We start from the raw sequence: 23,388 nt of genomic DNA on the forward strand, positions 1-23,388 counted from the left end.
TCCTATTCAACCTCAGATTTTGCTTCAGAGGCTGAATGCTCCTGATGTGCTGATGACCTCCCAGAAGCCTTGCCTGAGAATCCTGGTTCATCCTCGTCCTTAGGTCCTCAGCCTTGCCAAGTCGACTGCTCAAAAAACAAACTTATAAACAACAGGCAGTCCAACTTATGTAAGGGAAGGCAGTTTGGTTGGGATTATAAATACACCAAGCTAAATGTAAATTGGGGATTAGGAAGAGGTCACAGAGCAAAACAAAAGGTACAGACTAATCAGAAGTGGACTGGGTTTTAAAAAAAGCTCAAAGGAAGGTGACCTGATTAAAAGGGCAGCGGAGAAAGGGGTTTAGGCAAAAAGAGACCAATCCGAGAGAAGGTTATCTTCATCCGCTGCTTAAATTCAAGAGGAACAGTATGTGTGGAGAGTGAGGGTGGGAAACAACAGTGCTAGGGAAGCTGGTCAAGGCACGGTGTGATCAAAGGAAGTGGCCACTATGTCTGCAGCAGGGACAGAAGCCTGTATCCCTCCAGATACTATTGGACTCCAAGCTCCAGTAGTCCCAGCCATTGTGCCTAATAGTCAGGGATGACAGTCTAACATCTGGAGAGCTACAGGTTCCCCACCCTTGTCTTAGGCCTTAAGAAAGGAATTCTTCCCGTTGTGTCTTCTTTTGTCACTACTGCATTACAATTATTTCTCAAGAATGCCTTCATCCCTGGTTATGAAAGCAACAACTCTCTTAAAATAAGCTGTTCTATTAAAAAATGAAATTGGTAAATGTGTGCAGGAGCAGGCCTTTGAAACTTGCAGTGAATTTTACCACCACCCCAACCTGAGATTGTGTGCCTCTCTGCAGCTGTCTGTGTATGTGATGACCTCCCTCTTTCCCTGCTTTCATCAGGACATACAGTCCTATCTCGTTCCGTTTCCTCTGGTATTTAATATGCTCTTCATCTTTATGCAAATGAATATTTAATTATTTATAAGTCGGCCCATGCTGCTCTATTTTACATGCTAACATATCCATGATTTATTCAACAATGTGGCATTGCATAAAAACCTGCCCTGTCAGTAACATTGATACCCTGAAAGGGGAACAGTAAGCCTTGTCCTAAAAGATGCAAATGTCCTGGGAAAATATTAAGAAACCATTAGAACACAAGGCACCAAATAGACCCAACAGCTTCTATTGTGCCGAGACACATTTATTTTTTTCAACGGAGGGAACCATTGAATGTCAGGGGAGGGGCCTAATTGGCACAGCTCCACTTCCTAATAATGCATTGACAGATTGTGTGAGCACTTCACCTGAAAAGGGCTACTGCAATTATTAGATTTTCATACACACAGTGGCTGCTTCTGCCCCTTTCACTTGACTTGAAGGATGATTAGGCCAAACATCTGAGTCAGAATTTATTTTTTTTGCAAACTCACATAATATTAGCAGGCATTTCATGGCAGACAGTCTTTTTTGTTCTTATTCTTATTCAAAGCACTGGATCAGAAAACAACGTATCCCAAGCCTCCTTCACGAGTCCTGGGATGTCATGCTCAGTATAACACATCATTCAAAGTTTAAAACGGTCGGGTTTTGAATTAAATCAGTGTTTCAGGGGGAAATGATCTCCTCTGATCTGTGGGACAGATCTCGGATATGCTACTGAAACGATGAGTGCGGCAAGTAGCTCCTTCGTGACAATAATTGACATAACTAAGGCATTTTGAACCAATGATTTCTTTCCCTCTCCAGAGCAGCTGTAGCAAACAATGCAGACACATTTCAGTTCGCGCATCAATGTTTAATGTTTGTTTAGGCTGCATTTGTAATAATCAAAGGGTAGCAGCAAAGTGAATTGGGTAAAAATCTTCACAGCTGTATCTCCATTGATTTCAGCAGTTGCTCTGTCATACGCGATTGTTATAAAGGACTATGAGAAGAGTACTTGCACAGCACCTTGAGAAGTCTGGCATCATCGGGGTAAGTGCACGCCACATTTAAGAGCAGAGCAACAGGAACACTGAACAAGCAATGAGAAGGATGAGAAGTGAGGCTCTGTGGCACAGGGTATATAAAACAAGGGAGGCAGGATTTGTGGCTTTTCAGCTGCTGAACTCCCATCATAGAATTGTAGAGTTGGAAGGGACCTCGAGGGACATCTAGTCTAACCCCCCTGCAATGCAGGAATAATCTCCAGCAAGCACAGGCACTGATGAGAGATGATGGGAGCTGTAGTCCAACATATGGAGGGCCACAGGTTTGGCATGGGGGAAAATTTGCACCTCCTGAAAGAAATGCATTCTTTTGAATGTTGCCCTTCTCTACATTTTGCAATGCTGCTCTCCAGTGAAAACAAAATGGCCACACAAAGCTGTACATAGGGGAAACGTGTGCATAAGAAAAAAATGTATTCATGGGAGAAAAGCACTAAAATGCATTATATTAAGCAAAACTGAATACAAATATATGCATATTATGAGAAATGTGCATTAAAGAGTTGGCTGTTGTTTTTAGAAAGGGCAACCAAACACTGGAGCAAAGCCACAACCCCAAACTGCTCACATGCCTCTCATGCAAATGTTACGCCAATGCCCCACTTCCAAATTCTGGAGTAAATAAGGACACTTGGTCTGCTAGTGTGCCATACTTGCAATATATCTTTTGATGGGGATCACACCTACCTCTCCAATTCTATGACTTTCAAACATTTGCAGAAGTGGAATCTCATTTTCAGTTAAATTAAATAGGACTTGGGTGTAATGCATAAAAGACCCATTAGCTTTCATCTGTTTTAAATTCTGTGTAGCTTTTTCGCAGGAAATCAAATGAAAAAGGGATTGATTGCCTATAGCATCTATCTTAAACTGCGTTGAAAATCTCACTGTGAGTGTGTGCTGTGACTGGTGACATCTATGTGATAGATTACAGATCCAGATGTGATATGCTGTATTTTTCAAGGTCTCTTGACAGCCTTCCTTGCACTCTCTCCATTAATCCAGTTCACCGAGCAGTTTCCAACAGGAACTATTTTTTAAAACTGCTGTGTTAAAGAATTGTAATCCTCTTTCCACCAAATAAGAAATTCTTTCCCCCCTTAAAAAATATTCTGGGCTGCGCATCAGGATGGCCAATAATTTCAAGCATCATTTTGCACCTTTGCTGTTCTAGAAGGGATTTCTGGTTATTGTTCCTTCAGTCAGATTGTCTCCTGATGGGAATTATGCCTCCCTCCTTCCTCTCTCTCCTGCCTCCCATAATTCTCTTTAGCTCTTGGCTATATACTTTGCCCTCCAATGCCTCACCTGCTCAGCTACAATAAAGCCACCAAATGTGGTGTTCCTAGTGTTGGAAGTACAACAGAGACCATTCAGTGTATGACTTAAAGGGCTATTTTTGCTATTAGTCTGGGTGACAGCATGCTCTGATTGTATGGAGATTCTAGTCAGTTGTGAGTTAGCTGTCAGTGAAAAAGACAGTTGAGATCTAGGAGCTGGGGAGGGGGCGTGTTAAAGTGGTTCTGAAGGAGTCCATACCCCACACCCAGGGTAGACCTGAACCCTGTAAAGAAGGAAAAATCTCTGGCTATTTCTTCTAGAGTTATATGCTGTTCTTAATCAGTTTTCCTCAGTAAAGTATTGTCAGTTTCTTTTCTCTCTGCTTTATTCCAATTGCTCTTTTAACATCCTCTGAGCCCTTTTGTATTGTGAATAAGATAAATAGCAGATTGCCCAGCTTTGATTTTGACTTGTGTCCAGTTTTACAGAGCCTATGGAGGGCAGGGGGAGAGTCAGTTGCAAAGGAAATGCCATTTCCTAAACCACATTGGACTTGCTGCTTGCGAGAGCGGAAACTGGTGGAGCAGCTCTCCCCCACCTCTATCCCCACACTATTGGTACTTGGTTGTCCTTTTCACATTCTCCCCCCTTTTGGTTTCAATGGAGGGTAAAGGAACTATGCCAGCTCTGGAGGCTGCCATCATTTTTCTCTCTGGGGGGCTTGTATGGGGAATGAGAGGGCCTTGAATCACATGGATCAAAGACATTTCCCAACCCACTTCTGACACGTCCCTTTTCATTCCCTACCACTGTTGGACAGTGGAGTAGTGATGGTTGCATGGCTATCTGAAGTCTCAGAATCATTTTCCATTTCATTGTACAATTAAACATTCTACCTAACAGCTCCCTCTCTGCTTGCAGAGAAAGTGATCCAATAACCAATAAACACACTTCCTGGGAGCTTACAACTGCTCCATAATTTTCTTTTACATCAGCCCAGTATATTTCAGGATCGGGCTCCTGTGATCAAGAACTTGTGACATTCCTATCATTGTGCTTCATACCATGCATCCTATTTCCTCTCTTCTCTTCACACCTCACCGTATTCCCTGTATAAAAAGGTAAAGGGACCCCTGACCATTAGGGGTTGTGGCGCTCATCTCGCTTTATTGGCCGAGGAAGCCGGCGTACAGCTTCTGGGTCATGTGGCCAGAATGACTAAGCCGCTTCTGGTGAACCAGAGCAGCGCACGGAAACGCCGTTTACCTTCCCACCGCAGTGGTACCTATTTATCTACTTGCACTTTGACGTGCTTTCAAACTGCTAGGTTGGCAGGAGCAGGGACCGAGCAATGGGAGCTCACCTCGTCCTGGGGATTCGAACCGCGACCTTCTGATCGGCAAGTCCTAGGCTCTGTGGTTTAACCCACAGTGCCACCCACGTCCCTATTCCCTGTATACCCTGTTCCTAGAGCTCAATCTTGATCACTGAGATCTTCTGAAGGGGCACTTTGGATGGTCTCATATATCCCTTTGTTTACTAGAGCCTTTAGTGTGGTAGATTCTGCCCTGTGCAAGTCCTCCCCTATAGAAGTTGGGCAGCAGTCACCCAGCTTTCTTTTCCACAACTTTTGAAAACTCTACTGCTTAGACAGAACGTTGGAATGCGATTTAAAATGAAAGAAACAAAACAAAAACCAACCACGTTTTTTATTGATGTTATTGTAACATTGTGCTTTTATGTTGTATACCGCCTTGCTACAATTTTAATGAAAGTGCAGTTTCTAAATATTTAAATATAAACAAAAACATACAGTGCTTTTTGTAGCTGAGCTTTCTCTGAGAAGTCAGAATGTTCCTGAACAAACATTATTTTAATCGGTGACCCTTTGTTTCCAAAGCCATGATCATAATCACATTTATTGATTTCTGCACCGTTCCTATTGAACATCTTCATGAGAAAGTGCCACTAAACATTAACATCACTAAAGGTCATGCAAATATCAGCTTTTGCATTCATTAGAAAATAAGAATGTTAGTCAACTAGGGATGCTTGAGGAACTGGATCTTTATTACCTCCAATATGATCTGGAGGCCAAGGCAATCATTGTCTACTAACCATGAGGCTATGTTGTACTTCCACTATCAGAGGCTTTCTACCTTTGAATAGCAGTGCTGGGAATCGCAGATGGGCAGAGTGGTGATGATCACATGTCCACCTTGCAGGCATCTGGTTGGCCACCTGTAAGAACAGGACGCCATTGGCCTGATCCAACAGGTACATTTTACATTCTTATGTCTTATGTTTTCAACTGACCTGAGTCATACATCCTGGACTAACACACAGGCGGGATATCCACCTTTTTCACTTCTTCGTATGTTGCAGCACAGTTCTTGGCTCAAAAAAATATTGAAATTGTGCATTTTTAGTGAAAACATTTCCAAGTTGCTCATTTAAAAACATAAATGCAAAAATGTGTAATGCAGAAACAAGGTGGGCATATCAAGACAGCGATAGCTCTGAGCTCACTAAGTAACAGATTCAGTAGCTAAAGAATTGAATGACATCGAGATTGGAACTTGGAGACCTGCTTTTACACCAATATGAATGATCAGGAGATAGACTCGAGGAGTTTTCCATTCTTGAATAAACCCCTTCAGATCCAAGGCTACTGATCGTGGATGAGTATGCTGATAACCCAGTTGCTAACTTCCAAGGAAATAATTTCAGTCCGACACCTAATTTGTTCAAGCCCCTATGTAGCATCTTTTGATGGACCTCAGGAGGCTACAGGCAGACACTCCACATTCCCAGCCCCACAGTGCAAGTGGGAGAAAAAGGCAATAAATGATGGATTCATAAAAACAACTTGGAAAAGCAGTGAATGGGGGGGGGGAGTCCAAATTCCAATGATGATTCTTCTAGAAAGAGGTGTTGTACAGATAAAGTGAAGAAATCTAGCAGAATAATGAAAACAGAATCTGAATTGCAAGCAGGAATTCAAGCCAGCTTCCTTGATATCCTTCCAAACTTCAGTTTCTTTGCTGGTAGGTCCCATCTGCAGGCTACAGACAGAATTCCTGTCTCCAGTAACCCAACTAGTGCACCAGTTATGGCATTCAAATCATAAACTTCCTTTTCCAAAGCATTGATTCTGCTAAGGATTCCCTCCGCTGTTTGTTGTGTCAAGGAAATTGGTCACGTAAAAGTTCCCGTGGTGAAAGTTTCATTTTGTTGTGGCCAAGTCTATTATGCTACAATTGTTATTGCAAATTGTTGAGGTTTTGTTATATGGAGGAAGCTGCAGTTGCCTGGAAGCCTATGTATCAACTCCTAACAAGTCCAAATAAACTAACTATTTAGGCTAAGCTTTCATTACAGGAACATATTACATATGTTACATTTCTTGCACAATCGCCATTTAAGGAACTAGGGCAATTCATATATGATAAATTAATTGTATCTTGCCGCAAATGCTTTTCACTTAGCTCCATTTACCTTGCTCCAGTTGCTCCAGTTACTGATTCACAACAGTCCAGTATATATTTCTGGACTAAATTTGTTAATGGAGTTCTGGATGATTTATTTGAAGCACTGCGGGTCTGTGCTTGTGTGGTAACCATATCAAGACTGATATAACTGCAGAGTCTCCTTCAGTCGAGATGAACTTCTATTCTTTCCTTATCAGCTAAATGCTGAACACTGAGTCAAAACAGCTGCTCTCCCAGTGCCTGTCCTCCAATTAAAATATATGGCTTTTAAGTCCATGTAAAAGAAATGCGCTCCTTGCCTGTTGTTGCAATTATCAATAACAGCTGAGTCAACTGACTTTAAAACTATTCAAGAAACAACAAAAACAAATTAAATCAGACTGTGGAGCTAAAGGACAAGTAGTCTTCATTGCCGCCATCTTCACCCGGAAGTCAGAAACGAATAATGATTTATGTTATGCCCTGCCCCTTTTTAAAATTTGCAAAATGGTGCAGTGATAACATGGTACAAAGGTTCTTCAGGTTTTTGTCGGGATTCAAAACCTTGCACATTTTGTTTGCTCAGATATGACAGGGAAAACAGTGTTTGGACTAGAGGACAAGATTTAAACAAGTCTGATCCAGACACCTAAAGGAACTTCTTTCACTGTACAGTCACACCTTGGGTTGAATGTGCTTCAGGTTGAGCATTTTCAAGTTATGCTCTGCAGCAACCTGGAAGTAATAGAGCACGTTACTCCCGGGTTTCGTCGCTCGCGCATGCGCAGACGCTCAAAATGACATCACACGCATGCATGGAAGCGGCAAAACACGACCCGCGCGTACGCAGTCACGTCTTACTTTCTATTCAGGATGTGACCGGGGCTCCGGAACTGATCCTGTTCGCATCCCGAGGTACCACTGTATTAAGATGCCCATGTGTCAGGGGCTGCCTCAGGTCTCAGCTCACAAAAGACCAACGCCAAGCTCTTCTTATATACAAGGATGTTTATTGCAGTTCATTATTGGTTCCACAACCGAGGCGCGCAGCCCCGCGTCTCTTAACGTCAGACATTTGAAGTCCCCTCTGAGTCGGTCCCGCCTCTACACCAGCTTAAGAGGCTTGTGCTAGACCACCTCTTCCTGTCTTTCCTTTTCCGCAGGGTCTTTCTGCCCCCCTGGGTTCCTTCCCTCCTGCTCTCTCCTGAAGCGGATTCCTCAGATGCCTGTTCCCCCCTCCTTCGTGCTTTGGGGCTAGGCTCCTCCTCCGGGCTTTCTCCATTTCCGCGCGCCTCCACATTTGAACTTGGCGCGCGTTCGCTACCCCTGACCTTCCTCTTGACACTTACACTACTCCCTGTACTACTCTCCGCCTCTTCCGGCAGGATGTCCTGCCCCGATCTCCTTCCCCTGTCTCTTTCCTGCTCCGCTCCGTGTGTCACACTGGGAACTCCCCTCTCTTCCCTTCGTTCCTGCTGGGAAGCCGGCCCCGATCTCTCACTCCCACTCGGGGTTTCCCTGCTGCTTCCCTGCTCCTGGCAGGTCCCCCCTGTGACCCCCTTGTCCTGACTAGGGGCGCCCCCTCCTGGGAATCCTCCGATTCACTTGAGAGACTCATGGAAGACCTTAAGTCATTGTCATCCTCTTCCTCACTGTCCTGGGATTCTTCCTCATCGCTCTCCGTCTCCTCCCTCACCTGTGCCTCTGTCTCTGAACCCCTGACACCATGTATTAATATTAGCAGGGTGGCTTCATGGTTTCACCTATGGGTGGGGAACATGGAATGGTGGTAAAGGACAGAATAGGGCCTTTTCCATGGTGACACCCCAACTATGAACTCTGTTCCCTGAGATTTGGTTGGTGCTGTTGTCAGCTATCTTCTGACACTTTAAAAAAATAATAATCTATTTCCCCCAAAATTTTACCGGAAATTCACCATACCATCTTCAATTCTCTGAAAAACCCTTTTCTGTCTCACAATCCCAACTGTGTGTGTGTGTGTGTGTGTGTGTGTGTGTGTGTGTGTTTTCTTTCTTTTCCAGATTCTCTGGGGAAAGTACTGCCACAACTGTTGATACTAAACTGCTGTGAAAGTTTTTGAATGATGTTGACAAGAAAATAAAGCAAATCTTGCAGGGAGGAGCACACAGTGTTGGCTCAAACAGCCCATACTGAACTGCAAGGAAAGTGACTTGACCTTACTCTATTTTTATAGCTGTAAGGAATTATTGCCTTCCCCTTAATGTCTGCCTGTGTTACAAGGAGAGACTTGTAGAGTACTGACCTTGTAGCTCAGCTAACCTTATCACTGAGTAATTATTACAAATGAGCTTTCATGGGCAGTGCAATTAGTTGAGACGCAGGAGTGCTGATCCCACAAAGAAAACAAAATGGCATTTCTGTGCAATTCTCAATAATTTCCCCTCCTTCATTTCCTCTTTTCTTTTGTTCTCCTTTTGTTCAATGTTATGAAGAGTGCCATTGTTTTCCACATCTGACAAAAGAGAGAGAGAGAATGCTACAAGCAACAACATATTGAGGCACAGTGGAGTCTGGTCCATTAGGATGAGCGGAGCCTTGCTCCACCCATGTTATTCTGTCCTCAGCCAGCTACCACCTGCCTGCCTTTAGCCCTTGCTGTCAGCGTCTTTCTCCTTATTCTAAGGCCATGTTCGCACCATACATTTAAAGCACTGTGATGCCAATTTAAACAGGCATGGCCTCCCCCAATGAATTCTTTGTAGTTTGCAAAGCAACCATTCCCAGAGTTCTCAGGGCAGAGGGTTTGACTGTTAAACCACTCTGGGAACTGTAGCTCCATGAGGGGAATAGGGATCTCCTAGCAATTCTCAAGAAGGCTGATTGCCGAAGAATTGATGCTTTTGAAGAAGGCTGATTGCCGAAGAATTGATGCTTTTCAAGAAGGCTGATCACCGAAGAATTGATGCTTTTGAATTATAGTGCTGGAGGAGACTCTTGAGAGTCCCATGGACTGCAAGAAGATCAAACCTATCCATTCTGAAGGAAATCAGCCCTGAGTGATCACTGGAAGGACAGATCCTGAAGCTGAGGCCCCAATACTTTGGCCACCTCATGAGAAGAGAAACTCCCTGGAAAAGACCCCTGATGTTGGGAAAGATGGAGGGCACAAGGAGAAGGGGACGACAGAGGACAAGATGGTTGGACAGTGTTCTCCAAGCTACCAACATGAGTTTGACCAAACTGCGGGAGGCAGTGGAAGACAGAAGTGCTTGGCGTGCTCTGGTCTATGGGGTCACAAAGAGTCGGACACGACTAAACGACAACAACAAAAGCAATTCTCAGCACTCTTAACAAACTATGCTTCCCAGGATTCAGGTGGGGGGAACTTGACTGATTAAATTGGTATCATAGTGCTTTACATGTATTGTTACACACCATCCCAATTTCCAAGTGATGTGAGGGGTTGCAGGTTCACCTGCCAGAGTTCCTTTTGGAACAGCGAAGCACCACAGAGACTTGGGTGTCTTTATGATATAGAGTTCTATTTACACATATATACAACCTGCACCTAGAAGGAGGGATTGTAGAGCATTCACATCCTATGCAGGTCTGGCTTTCTCCTTAAGGGCAGCATTAGATTCAAAGGCTAGCAAAAAGCCATCCTCTGTGTCTCTTAGTCCCAGCCTACCATTCCAAGCTCCCATGGAGTTCTGCCCTTCCTTCCGATTCTCACTGCTAAACAACTCCAGGGACCTCCCCGCAGCCTACATCATCCAGTGTTGAAACCCTTAACCTGGCCTTTGCCTCTGCCCACTAGCACCAGGAAAGAAGGAGCCTCACCCCCATTGACTGGCTTGCGTACTGATGGTTTCCTCGTTGGGCCATGCTAATGGATAAACTGGCTTGGCTCATAGGTAAAGGTAAAGGTAAAGGGACCCCTGACCATTAGGTCCAGTCGTGACCAACTCTGGGGTTGCGGCGCTCATCTCGCTTTATTGGCCGAGGGAGCTGGCGTACAGCTTCCAGGTCATGTGGCCAGCATGACTAAGCCACTTCTGGTGAACCAGAGCAATGCACAGAAACACCGTTTACCTTCCTGCCGGAGCAGTACCTATTTATCTACTTGCACTTGATGTGCTTTTGAACTGCTAGATTGGCTCATAAGCATAACTAAATCCAGGGGGTTTCCATGTTTGGCAAAGTTGATTCTAACTTTTACTACATCCTGGAATTTAGGTGAATCGGGCCCCCACACAAGCCCAATTTCCTAACAGTATGGTGTGGATGTGGCCTTTGTGGTGCCCTTGTAGAACTCAGCAGGTGGATGGGGACAAAACTAGAATTAGTTGTCTCTGCTTGTCACTGAATCTAGGTCCACTTCTCATTGGTTGTACCTGCTTTTGGCCTTCCTGCCTTCTGCACTGCCAGTCCTGATGGTCACTTGCCATCACTGGTCAGGCATAAATAGGGATTGGGGGAGGGTGTGAGGGAATAGGCGTTTTGCAGCAATCTCACATCAGGAACACAGTGCACTCCCTTGCCTCTTCCAATGTCCTTCCAGGAGCGGAATACCCTGTATGAATTCGGAAGCAGATTTGGAAAATGACCAAAACCCAAGTGGAATTAGTTGGAGCCTTTCATGGAAGGCCAAAACAAAATCTATTTGCTTAGCAGCTGAGCTGTGGGGGGGGGGGAGTACTTATGTTTTTATTGTAATGAAAAGCACCCAACAAATCTGAGCTAAGCAAGGAAATATTTACAGGAACAGGAATTATATCTGCATGGTTTAACAATAGATATCTGTGATTAGAATAATTTACATAATGTTTGAAACTCTGAAATTGTCATAATTTTTGAAAACCTGAGAATGGGTGGAGAGCCTCCATGATATGCCTCCATGCCAGGAAACTCTGGCAGCCATGTACAAAGCTCTCTCTATGGCATCTGGAAGAACTGTGTATTAAGTGGCACTATGCATCACCAAAGGCACCACGTGCAAGAGAGAATTTTGTTGCCTTTGTTATTTCAGCCGCCTAAGTTTCATCTTTATGATCCTCAAATCTGCAGTTTCCATTATCTGACTACAATAAACAAAACTACAGAGTAGATTTTTAAATGTTGGCAGTCATTTGGATCATATTCCTAAATGTATACTAAAAGCAGAAACATGAAGATGCATCACACCACCATGCTTTAACACTGCAGAGCGGGCTGTAAGTCATTGCTATTCTGCTCTATTTATAACTTCCGAAGTAGGCATGTTTTGCTCATTCTGCTACCAAAAGAGATAAAGTCAGGGAAATCAGTCTGCCCAGCAACTTTGGCATCTTTATTTTAATTAACTTGAAGATCAGCTGAGGTTTTACAATGCACTTTGAACGTGCAAGCTCAGCTCTTGCAAGGCTTTCCTTAATTTCCATTGGCATTGTTTAGGGAATCTCAATAAAACTGGAAAAGAAGAGGGGGAAAGAGGAGAAAGGATGAGTTTTCAAAGGGGTAGGGAGGTTAGATCACCAGTGAGAAAGGTATGGTGGCTTCACAAAAAACCTGCCTCATGCAGACTGCTCAAAATGGCTTCTGCACAACAACTGCTACAAGCAGTGAATCATTTGAGGCTTGCCACACAGGTCGGTTCGCAATGAATAGTTTGAAAATGTCTTTGCAGTGTACAATATAAAAGCGACATGCATTAAACCAAAAATAGAACAAAAAACCAATAAAACAACAATGTAAAAACATATAAAAACAAATTTAAAAAATGATTCCGTGGATTCATACACATAAAACGTGGTCTGAAAAATCTGGGCAAAGAGAGAAGCCTTTACAGGGTGTCTGAAGCAACTTATGGTTGTTGCTTCACATACGGCAGAAGGACATTCCACAGTACAGGGGCAACAGTGGAAAATGTCTGTTTCTGGCTGGATCTATACAGAAAAGAAAACGCTACGGAAAAAAATCTATAGAAAAAAAGCTCCCAAGGCAATCTGCCATTGATTTTGGATTCTGCTCTATAGCTCCATCTGCTGTCACATGTTTATAACACATTTTAAACACTATAAATTGACCTATGTAGCTGAGTCCTCTGGGTCACCGCCCTATGCGGTGTGCCATGAGTAGAATTTCACCAGATGGGCAGCTTAGGTGAAGACTGAAGAAACTGCATATGTGAAGAGGTTCTTCAACCATCCCTTGAAGTAAGAGAGTTGCTTTAGATAATTGAGTTGGTAAAGTAGGTAATTCACTTTTGTAGGAACTTAAAAAAAGAAGAAGGCAATCACACCAGTCTTTGAACCTAACTTCCTTTTCTGTGGGATCTGGCTGTTTAGCATTACTCCTGCCTAAGATGCCATAACAACACTGCTGGCTTCATTTGATTTCCTGAGCTCCATAACCAAGAAGGTTGGCAGGGTAGTGGGGAGGGAAATATTAATTATTTGGAGATTTCCACTGTAACAGCAGGGTAGCCTCTGTATAAGCAATCGGCTATAATGGTAAACCAAGGGAAAGCCAACGTAGCTGGAAGATGGCAGAGAAATCTAGCAAAGCAACTCATTCGACACCAATTAAAATGCACAAGAAGCCATCATCCCTGTAATAATCTTTCTGGGGTTAAACCCAATCTGCCAAGGCATATTCATAATTCATTGACCATTGTTTTCCCGCTGCTGTTTAGAAGCCCACTGCAGCTGGAAAGTGAAACCATGAACATTGTGGTGACATGGTGAATTTGTGTGTGTTATCAAAGGGGGAGTGATTAGAGATAAACTGAGAGCCTTACATTCCAACATATAATCTAGTGATCCACAACTTGTTGTTGCTTTAACACTTCTACTTGGTGTTAGGAAGGTTTTGTTGCTTCTCCTCTTCCTTTTATTTTTTTTTTTAAAGAGAAAAAAGAATCAAGTTCCACGTAGGTTCAAGAGGAAACAATACAGACCAACCATACCCCATTTGTGAGACTGGTTTTTAAATCTGCATGAAGTTCCTTCCTCTGGGAATCAAGGTGCCACCTGCTACCTCCCAAAATATTGGGTTTCCATTTCAATAAATATATTAGTTTGATATTCATATTTACACAACAACAAAACGCAGACCTCGTTTACAAGCAAGCAAGCAAGCAAGCAAGCAAGCGGCAGAAATAGAAATTCAAATATCCAAAACACCTCACTCCTTCTCAAAAGCCTGGTATGTCTTCGCTGTGATCAAAATGGCATCAATATCATGGTTGGAAGCACTTCAGAAGGTTCATTTGGAAGGCAAAGGGGCCACTGAAGAGAGAACCCAGTCATGGACTCTCACCCAAGATATCTCATTAGGCATGAGGACCACCAGCAGAGCTTCTCCTGCTGTTGTTAAAAGAGGCAAGTTGGTATGGGAGGAGGCCTGGGTCATTTAACACCTTACATTGTAATATTGACATGTTACATTGGGCCCAGCTCCAGCTGTATTTTTCTTTTTGCGAGAAATGTTTTAAATAACCTGTGCTTCTCTGTCACAAAAATGATTAAGCAAACTTAGAATTAATTTTTCTCTCACATAGTTGGCGTGCTCAACAAGAGAGCTCTTTCCTTATCTACTTCCCAAGTATCAGGCTGGTTATACTGTAATTATATTGTATTAATTACTGTAATTTTTATAAGCATTAACCATCCCAAAGAAAAGCAGGGTTAAGGCACAGTACTGGTGGTGAATTAATATTCAAGGGAGACTAACCTGGTTGGCACTCTATATATTGGAATTTCTAAGCATTCCCCATTTATAGCATACGGTGATGTTTGTTTATTTAGTCACTGGAGTAGTTATAATCTGCATTTTTACAAAGTGAAGCAAGGTGGCATATAACATACAAGATTATAATAAAAATCAGTAAAAATATCAGTAAATAGTGGTCATTTAAAAATAATATATATTGCAAAGCGTTGTTTAAATAATACAATTTCCAGAAGACGACAATTCCTGCTGAACCTCTGCTAGTAGGGAGTTTTGTTTATTTGTTTTATTTATTACATTTATATACCCCCTTTTTCTTCCAAGGATCTTGAGGTGGTTTACATGGTTCTCTTCCTCCCCATTTCATCCTCACAAACAATCCTGTGAGGTAGGTTAGGCTAAGAGAAGGTCACCTGAGGGGAGATTCGAACTCTAGTCTCCCAGGTCATAGTCTAGACCCTCCAAGTCTCCCTATTTTTCAGGAATGTCTCTGATTTAGAGAAGCCGTCTCGGATTTCTGATTTGGTTTTTTTTGGGGGGGGGGAGGGTTGCCAATAATTTTTTATTATTTTTTCATTAAACATACATTCATTATACAAATAAATCACATACTTATCTTTAGCTCTGCCGAGCATCGGACTTCCCTCCACCCCTTCGGTTGTGGTGACCTCACCGCAACACATGCTCTCGAGGAGGAGAACTTGATTTCTCAAAAGGGACCTGATTCTAGAATACCATACCCTGCAACATTTCTCCAATGAAAACAGGTACATTCTATGGAAAAGTGGGACATTCCAGAATCAAATCAGAAACCGGGACAGCTTCTCTAAATCAGGGATGCCCCTGAAAAATAGAGACACTTGGAGGGTGTGTAATACTTTCCAAGAAACTCCCACTGATCAGATAAGTGAAGATCCTAAACTGAAGATGACTTGATGTTTAATTTAGGCAAAGAGTTTGGGCAGCTATGCCTTTGCCTACAAGAAGATCACCAAAACAGGCCTATTTTGAAGCAGTTCATCTATGGATGATAAAATGTTAGGGGGGAATTCCTCCCCAGTCAAATGCTATGAGCAGCTCACCAACTTCCACGGTTCATCATAACAAGAGCTGCTGCAGCAGTCTGAAAGTAAAAGGTGCCTGTTCTCTGACTGACATATTTTGCTTCAGCTGTCAGCACTGCAGGTTATTTCTGTGCTAAAACTGATATGTCATGTGCGTAATGTTGTCAGGCTGACTTAAGGTTTGCCCTGCTAGCCTAATAGGTCCCTAGTAATTATATTAAGTTGGAAGGAAGGAAGGAAAGAAAGAAAACTCACAGAATACTACCAAGGAAAGTACAGTGGTACTTCCAGTTACGAACTTAATTTGTTCTGGAGGTCCGTTCTTAACCCGAAACCGTTCTTAACATGAGGCACGCTTTTGCTAATGGGGCCTCCCGCTGCTATGTGACTTCCACTCACATCCCGGGGCAAAGTTCACAACCAGGAGCATCTACTTCCTGGTTAGCGGAGCTCATTACCCGAAGTGTTTGGTCAAGATGGCAGATTTACCTGGAATTACCTGGAAGTGTATGGAATAAAGTTTCATATCCTAATAGAGTGGTGCCTCGGGTTACATACACTTCAGGTTACAGATGCTTCAGGTTACAGACTCCGCTAACCCAGAAATATTACCTCGGGTTAAGAACTTTGCTTCAGGATGAGAACAGAAATTGTGCAGCGGCGGCACAATTAGCTAAAGTGGTGCTTCAGGTTAAGAACAGACCTCCAGAACGAAATAAGTACTTAACCCGAGGTACCACTGTATATTGTTTGATTGCCAATGGAGAGATGCTCAGTAAAGGCCTTTGAAGACACAGTTGGGCTCTAACCATATTGGTGAGTAAATGCTGCCTCCAGCTTTGCTTTTGTAACCCCAGTTAGCTTTGCTTCCCTCTCTGCTTCACTCTGGCCTTAGCTTTTTCTAGTCATCCATTCCTTGACCCCCTTACTTGACAGTCTAGGGATGGAGCAGAAATTCGATTCACTTTGCATTTAAAGGTGAACATCCCTAATTAGCACTTTCACGAACCAGGCCATTCTGTGACTCTCAAAGAAATCAAATCACAATCTGGAATGAGCAAATCAAAGAGGGTGGACAGCTCCAACTTTTTGGATAAATAAAATAAAATCATGCACTGCCTGACACTAATTTTCTGCCAGATTCTTTAACAACTGTATTGGAAAGGTGGGGAGAGATTATTGAAAACAAGATAGGCCTTCTCTCTCCCAAGCTTCAATGACAACTTGAGTTAAGCTCTCTCTGTAATAGATTCAAGCAGAGAGGTTCAAGCTGTATGAGTAAGAAAAGAACTGAAAGAGCTTTGTTAAATATAATTTTAAAATGATTACATGAAAATGGCTAATTCTGTAAATTGCTGCTAAATTGAAGGAATATGCAAAGGAACATTGTCTGTACTGTTTACATCTGCAGCTGAGCATATTAGAGTAGTCACTGTATAATTTCACAGCAGAGCTTATAATCAAATTTTCCCATATCAGTCATATCCACATATATTGTATGATCATGCTCATACTGCTGTGTTGAAACAGATGTTTACGATAATGCTATTATTCTTGAATACATAGCTTCACCATTGATTGCACTTAGAAAGCTTGTCAAACTTCTAACAGAATGCTTCTGTTGTGCTTATTTTTCTGGGCTTAACACATTTCCCAATGGGATGTGAGAAAATGCTTACGAATAATGTGTAATTTGTAGTGTGTGTCTATTGAAAAGGTCTGCAGCTTGATTACACCCCCCCCCCAAATGTGAATAATGTGATAAGGGGAAAAACCCAACATAAAATGTTACCCAACAGCAGACATGTTGAAGCACATTGCGTGGGCATTTTATATTGTTTTTAACATGTGCTGTGACATTTTGCTTGGTACCATTGATCACCACACCCCTTATCAGGCATGGCCAAACTTGGCCCTCCAGCTGTTTTGGGACTACAACTCCCATCATCCCTAGCTAACAGGACCAGTGGTCAGGGATGGTGGGAATTGTAGTTCCAAAACAGCTGGATGGCCAAGTTTGGTCATGCCTGCCTTACTCTCATTGGCGAGGAGCTTGTTGGTGGACTGCTGGTGGGAAAAGGCACAGCACAGCACACACACTTATTAACCCACTGTTCTGTGCGAGTTTGGTCTGTTGGAAACTTGCGTCACAAACATAATTGGACCATGCCTTAAAAAATACCTGCATGCATGCTCACAATGGGCCTCAGCTTTCCAGAGGTAAGGGAGGGTGATTGAAACCCTTATTTGGATGGAAGCCAGTGTGGTGTAGTGGTTAAGAGTGGTAGACTTGTAATCTGGTAAACCGGATTCAATTCCCCGCTCCTCCACATGCAGCAGCTGGGTGACCTTAGGCTAGTCACACTTCTCTGAAGTCTCTCAGCCCCACTCACCTCACAGAGTGTTTGTTGTGGGGGAGGAAGGGAAAGGAGAATGTTAGCCGCTTTGAGACTCTTTTGGGTAGGGATAAAGCGGGATATCAAATAGCGCAAATATCTCCCATCACCACCTGCCTGCTAATGTGGATGAAAAACACTGAGAAACAGTTCTTTCAAAAATGCTCGTGCGTGGACAGATGTGTACAAAAGTGCATATGGGAAAATGGGATCTGTGCAATGATGTGGGCACTAGCACTCTGGTGTGTACACAGCCTCTGTCTACTGTGGAGATGGTGGCCCTGATCATCACCTGGCAGCAACACAATTCTTCTTGCTTTCTTCGTTTACCTCTTGCTGCCTTTATGTTGCTTCCTGCATGAATAATGCAATGGTGCATCTTATGGCTATTTGGCAGCTGGAGATCTTCCCTGCCTTTGTCCATGGACAAGACTCTAAGCGTAGACCTTTGTTCTGCCCACCCTTCCTTTTTAGCATTTAAATAGTTTCTCCATCTCCAGTCCTTTCACATTGCATTTCACTGTCATGCCACTTCATTTTCCCAAGTACTTTCTTACTAATTTCTCCCGGCTTCCTAATGTTCTTCCTGGTAAGTACCAACTTGCTAATTTCTTCCTTTATGCCTTTTTATAAAAAGGCTGAACTGGACGTTATGAGAAATAAGTGATCTCTCACAAATGTGGATTCTTTGTTTTTGTTTTTAAAAAGGTGACGGGGATATCACAATTGGGAGGGTGGGGTTAACCCTCCCCATGCTACTCAACCTGGAAGAATGCCATTTAAGTACCAAAAAGTAGCTTTGGAGAGCATTATTTGTTAAGACTACAGTCAGGAAAAAAGGGCTAACCTTCACCTTCCCACTCAGTGAAAACATCAGCAGTGTATAGGGTGGCTATGAGAAAGGCAAATTCCATGTTAGGGATCATTAGGAAAGAGATTAAAAATAAAACTGCCAATATCACAAAGCTTTTATGAAAATCTATGCTCTGAACACACTTGGAATACTGTGTACAGGTCTGCTCACTGGATCTCAAGGAGGACATTGTACAGGTGGACAAGATTCATCAAAGGGCTGGAACTGCTCTCCTACGAGGAAAGCTTGCAACAGTTGGAGCTTTTTAATTTAGAAAGGAATGTGAGCAAGGGAGGAAACAGAGGTGCATTAAATTATGCAAGATGTGAAGAAAGTAGATTCAAATACATTTTTCTCCTTCCCTCATAATGATGGAATTCAGGGTCATCCAATGAGCTGAATGTTGGAAGATTCAGGCCAGGCAAATCCTGCTGCAGTTCATCTCCCGACTTCTTTGTTTATTGTCTGCAGTTTTATCTAAGGGTGTTTTTTAAAAAACAACAAGTAATAATAATAAAAAAATCATACTCTTTTGTTCTGTTTTTAATAATAGATTTCCTAGGAAGTAATTGTGCTGCATTTCAAAAGCTGTTGGAAGTGGCTGGTTACGAATCAGATAACATGAGTAAACTAACGGTAATGAGCTCAGCAACCATTGTTCCTCTACAACAGGAAGACCTGAGATTTCATGCACTTATAGCAGATGGATACAGTGGTCGGCTATTACTCTGGATAGTCAGTGCCTTCCTTCATGCTTACGGAGGAGGGGAAAACATACCGATGTTGTGTGTACCCATTGTGTATACCAAGCGTACTCATTATGTTCTCACAATGGGACAGATAATAGATTTGGAGGGGGTCGTTTTAATTAATCCCCTGCAAACACCGTCTCCCTCCAAACTCCTTTTACTGTAGTGCTCCAAGCAGCTTTGTGGCCCAGCATCTGGCAGCTGCCTCTTATGCAGGGAACCATCCCCTGATGGGCCACTGCCCTCCACTTCTGACCCGGCTGCCCACCTCCTCCTCCATCACTCCACACTCTGGAGTTTTCTCGCTAAAGTTGTCTCCATGTGTTAAGACTGCACAGTTGTTTAGCAAATTCTTATGAACACAGTGGTTAGCTTAAGTCTGTATTCTCTGAGCTCCTTTCTTCCCTAGGGAGAAAAAAAAGTGATGCCTTTTGTACTACTTTTTTGTCAGTTTAATTTTAATGTTGATTTTTGCTGTTCGCTGCCATGGTATTTTTGCTTGATGTTGTCAGTTGTAGATTTGATTTTTTTAAAAAATGCAAATAAAAAATAAAATAAAAACTGCTCCTGCCCGGCAGCTGGACAACCTAGGTTCAGCCTGACTTGGTCTTCCAGTAGGGAAAGACTCCCTCAGCTCCATCGCACCTTCCAATCATCTCCAGAAATAATTTCAGCATAATCTTTCAAACTCCTTGAAATTGCTACTTCAAATAATGCAAATGGCAATTCAGCCCTGAATTTTCATTCAACACTTTTGTAGCTTCAAGAAGCTTCCTTCTCTTCCCCTGCCCCTTTCCGCCCACTTTCTTTACAAGATTTTGATAAAATGAAGTGCTGTCTGCTTGGTGTGAACATAAAAGTTTCCTCCATGTATTTCATAAAGGTTTTGCCACAGTGTCAGATATAAGTTTGTGACATTCATCATCCCCTCCCATTCATCTCTCCTTTGTAAGCTCAACTATCCTACTTTCTGAAGTCCCTCCATGTACCACTGCCTTTGACATCCTCTAATCATTTCCTCTGCCTAGTCTGTATCTTTCACAGTAATATTGCAGTCGGGGGGTGGTGTGTGACATCTGCGCACACAGTATTTGCATAAGATTTCTATTTTCTATATTGGAGTCAGGGTATAGTTCTACAGAATGAGGCCCTTGAGATGACAGAATTCTGAAGTACATCACTTGTGGGCTCAGGTGCAGTTGGCCTCGGGTCACTGGGGGAGGAGCATCGGAAGCAATAAGTGACATGACATCATTTTGGGGGTCGAAATGGCCACAACTCTATGGATTACAGATGTAAGAAGGTTTGGCTTAGGGGCACTGGGTAAGTATCCGAGATCAGCCAACTCAGTTGCTGGCTGATAACTTCATCAGGGTCAATCCTGGGTTAAGGATCCCCATATGACCACATCAAATATGGGTTACTGCTCCACAGCCCCAAGTGAGAAGTTCTATGGTCTGTCAGCCATCTGGGCACACAGACAAAATCCTTCCCCTTTCAATGGAGGCTGAAATGCAGAGTGTGGGGAGAGACAGACCTCTGCTTCTAGGTCTGTTTGGATTATTTCATATTTTGTAAGCCTGTGCTGGACAGTACAAGATATTGTATGAATGTTTTTTGGATGTATCTTTGTTGCTTATGTTCTGTTTTTAAAGAGTTTTTGAATAATACTTTTATGGGCCTGGACAATTACTTCCAAAAGGAATCAGTTCTTATGCTTCCGGTCACTTTGAACTGCACAATCTTAATATCTGCAACACCTGGAAGGCTGCTCAGAAAGTTGGTCCTTGGACTGAAAAAAGGTTCCCCTCCTTTCCGCCTAAGATTCCTGTGCACCCCAACTTTGTAATCAGCCCCATGTAACTCAATGAACTTTCCTTTGGAGTGAAGGTGCATAGCATTGTGCTGTACACTTTGAGAATAACTGCAACTGAACGTGCATCCGGGAAGCTACAGGGATGATTATCCATTTAAATAAAGAGTTCCAGCTCTTCCATCTCCAAACAGATGTGAGAGAGGTACTGTGTTCACAGGCAACAAAAGGGAACTTAAATGATATGCAAAATACAAGATGTCATGGTTTGACATTCATCATCACTTTTATGAAAATATCTAATAAGTTCTAAGTAGGTGTAAATGTCACATCGCTGAAAGCACCTACTTGCTATCATCCAGTATAATAAATGTTTACAAACACATTTACGCATAAAATACCAGCACAAGTGAAACATGAAATAAGCTTGAAGGGAGTATAAAGATAGAACCACGGTAACTTTATCCTCCAACTGTTTGGATTCACATTTGAGGGAAATACTGGGGGCTGCAATGGCGGCGGCGGGGGGGGGGTATGAAAAGCCCTTCTCTGAGTAACAAGGCAGCAGTTGTATTCCAATCACCCTCGCCCTCCTATTTTCCACCTAGCAAAGCAGCTTACCAAAATGAAAGCAAGTAAGACAAACTGCGAAAGTATGCTGAACAACAAAACAAAAAAGCATGTAAAACATTGAAATGGCAGCTATAAAACTTAAGAGCAGTCACTGTAAAACATAACAGCAGCAATCATAAAAAAACAAAAGCATTCACTTCCTCAATTTGATTAAAGTGGCACCTGATATGCTTTACCTATGGGGAGAAGGAGCTTGGAGGAGTGCTTTAGCTCAGTGGTAGAGCATCTCTTTACAGAGAGAGAGAGAGAGAGAGAGAGAGAGAGAGAGAGAGAGAGAGAGATGGTGCAGGAGGGTTGTGTGAGAGCTGGATCTGAACTGTGTAATGGAGTCCCATTCAGAATTTTCCTACTACACCTGCCATTTGCAGCAGGAGAGAAGCTCCCATTGGCACCCCAGGCCTTCCCTCTTCCCGCTGGAAACGAAAGAGCTGCTGCTTCTCGGCTCTGCTATGCTCCAGAACACACCATCCACCATGCCCCACCTGGCATCACAGGAGAGCTGATCGTGTCAGTTTTATTCACGCAACTCACTCCTCTAGGGCCCTGGAGGCAGCTACAGGCAGGTCATTAAAGTTGACTCAAGAGCTCCTTTTCAGCCCTGATATCTCCTTTAAAAATCTGTTTCATTGAGAGGCAGAAACATTCTCCTAGCTAGCTCTGGCTCGCTTGCCTGCCTTGCGAAGGCATAACGTGAATACACCTTGGAAATGGAGTAGCGGCCTCTGCAGTGATTGCTGATGTGTGATAACTGCCCGATGCATTATTCATGAGAGATCCGCACCGGTTTGTGCATTCTAAATATACCATCAGGTCTACAGAACTCATTGGCCAGTGACCCAGAATACAGTAACTCCAAAAATGTATGATATGGTTCAGAGCAGAGCAGGAAATGTGTGTCTGACAAAGGACTGGATAGTCATTATTCTGGGTCCTTGGAGTCATCTTAACTTGGTACATGTTGTGAATGAAATGCTCAGTATGAAGTTTAAGGAAGGCTTTCAAAAATAATAATAGTGGACCCCAGTTTTTGCTAAAAAAAGTTGCAGTTTAAAATACATCTTCCAATTCCTCCACCTTTCCTCTAAGAAGATGAAGGCGGAAATATAGTTCTTCCTCATACCAAACCTGCAATGTAGGTTAAGCTGAGAGGGTTTGACTGGCCAAGGTCACTCAATGAGTTTCATGAATGAGTGGGGATGTGAAGCCTGCTCTCCCAGGTCCTAGACCAAAACATGAACCGCTACACCACATTGTCTGTGCATAATACTGTTGTTGTTTTTTAAAGGCAGTTTTCCAAAATAAACTCAGAAACCATAGAGCAAACTTTTAAAAATGCACAAGAATGCTAAAGGCATTCATCTATCCAAATCCATATCTTTGTTCTTGCTCCTGATCAACCAACCATCCTCGCTCCCAGGGTACTTCATTCTGTTCCTTCTCCCACCCAT

At 42.9% G+C, this 23,388-nt stretch overlaps 1 long non-coding RNA gene across 5 annotated transcripts in view; it reads left to right on the plus strand.

The window, feature by feature from the left end:
- The window catches only part of LOC310709130, a 38,377-nt gene that overhangs the window by 3,747 nt on the left and 11,242 nt on the right, over positions 1 to 23,388 (plus strand). Inside the window, exons 3-5 of one of the 5 annotated variants that reach the window (XR_014527333.1) lie at positions 1,892 to 1,975; positions 5,419 to 5,547; positions 19,299 to 19,909. This is a non-coding gene — a long non-coding RNA (uncharacterized lncRNA). Of the gene's footprint in view, positions 1 to 1,891; positions 1,976 to 5,418; positions 5,649 to 11,283; positions 11,839 to 19,298; positions 19,910 to 23,388 lie in introns of those variants that run through there. The other 4 variants (XR_014527334.1, XR_014527335.1, XR_014527336.1 and 1 more) reach the window with 4 other exon arrangements.

Source organism: Podarcis liolepis, assembly GCF_965112155.1.
Source record: "Podarcis liolepis genome assembly, chromosome: 6".
Classification (NCBI taxonomy): domain Eukaryota; kingdom Metazoa; phylum Chordata; class Lepidosauria; order Squamata; family Lacertidae; genus Podarcis; species Podarcis liolepis.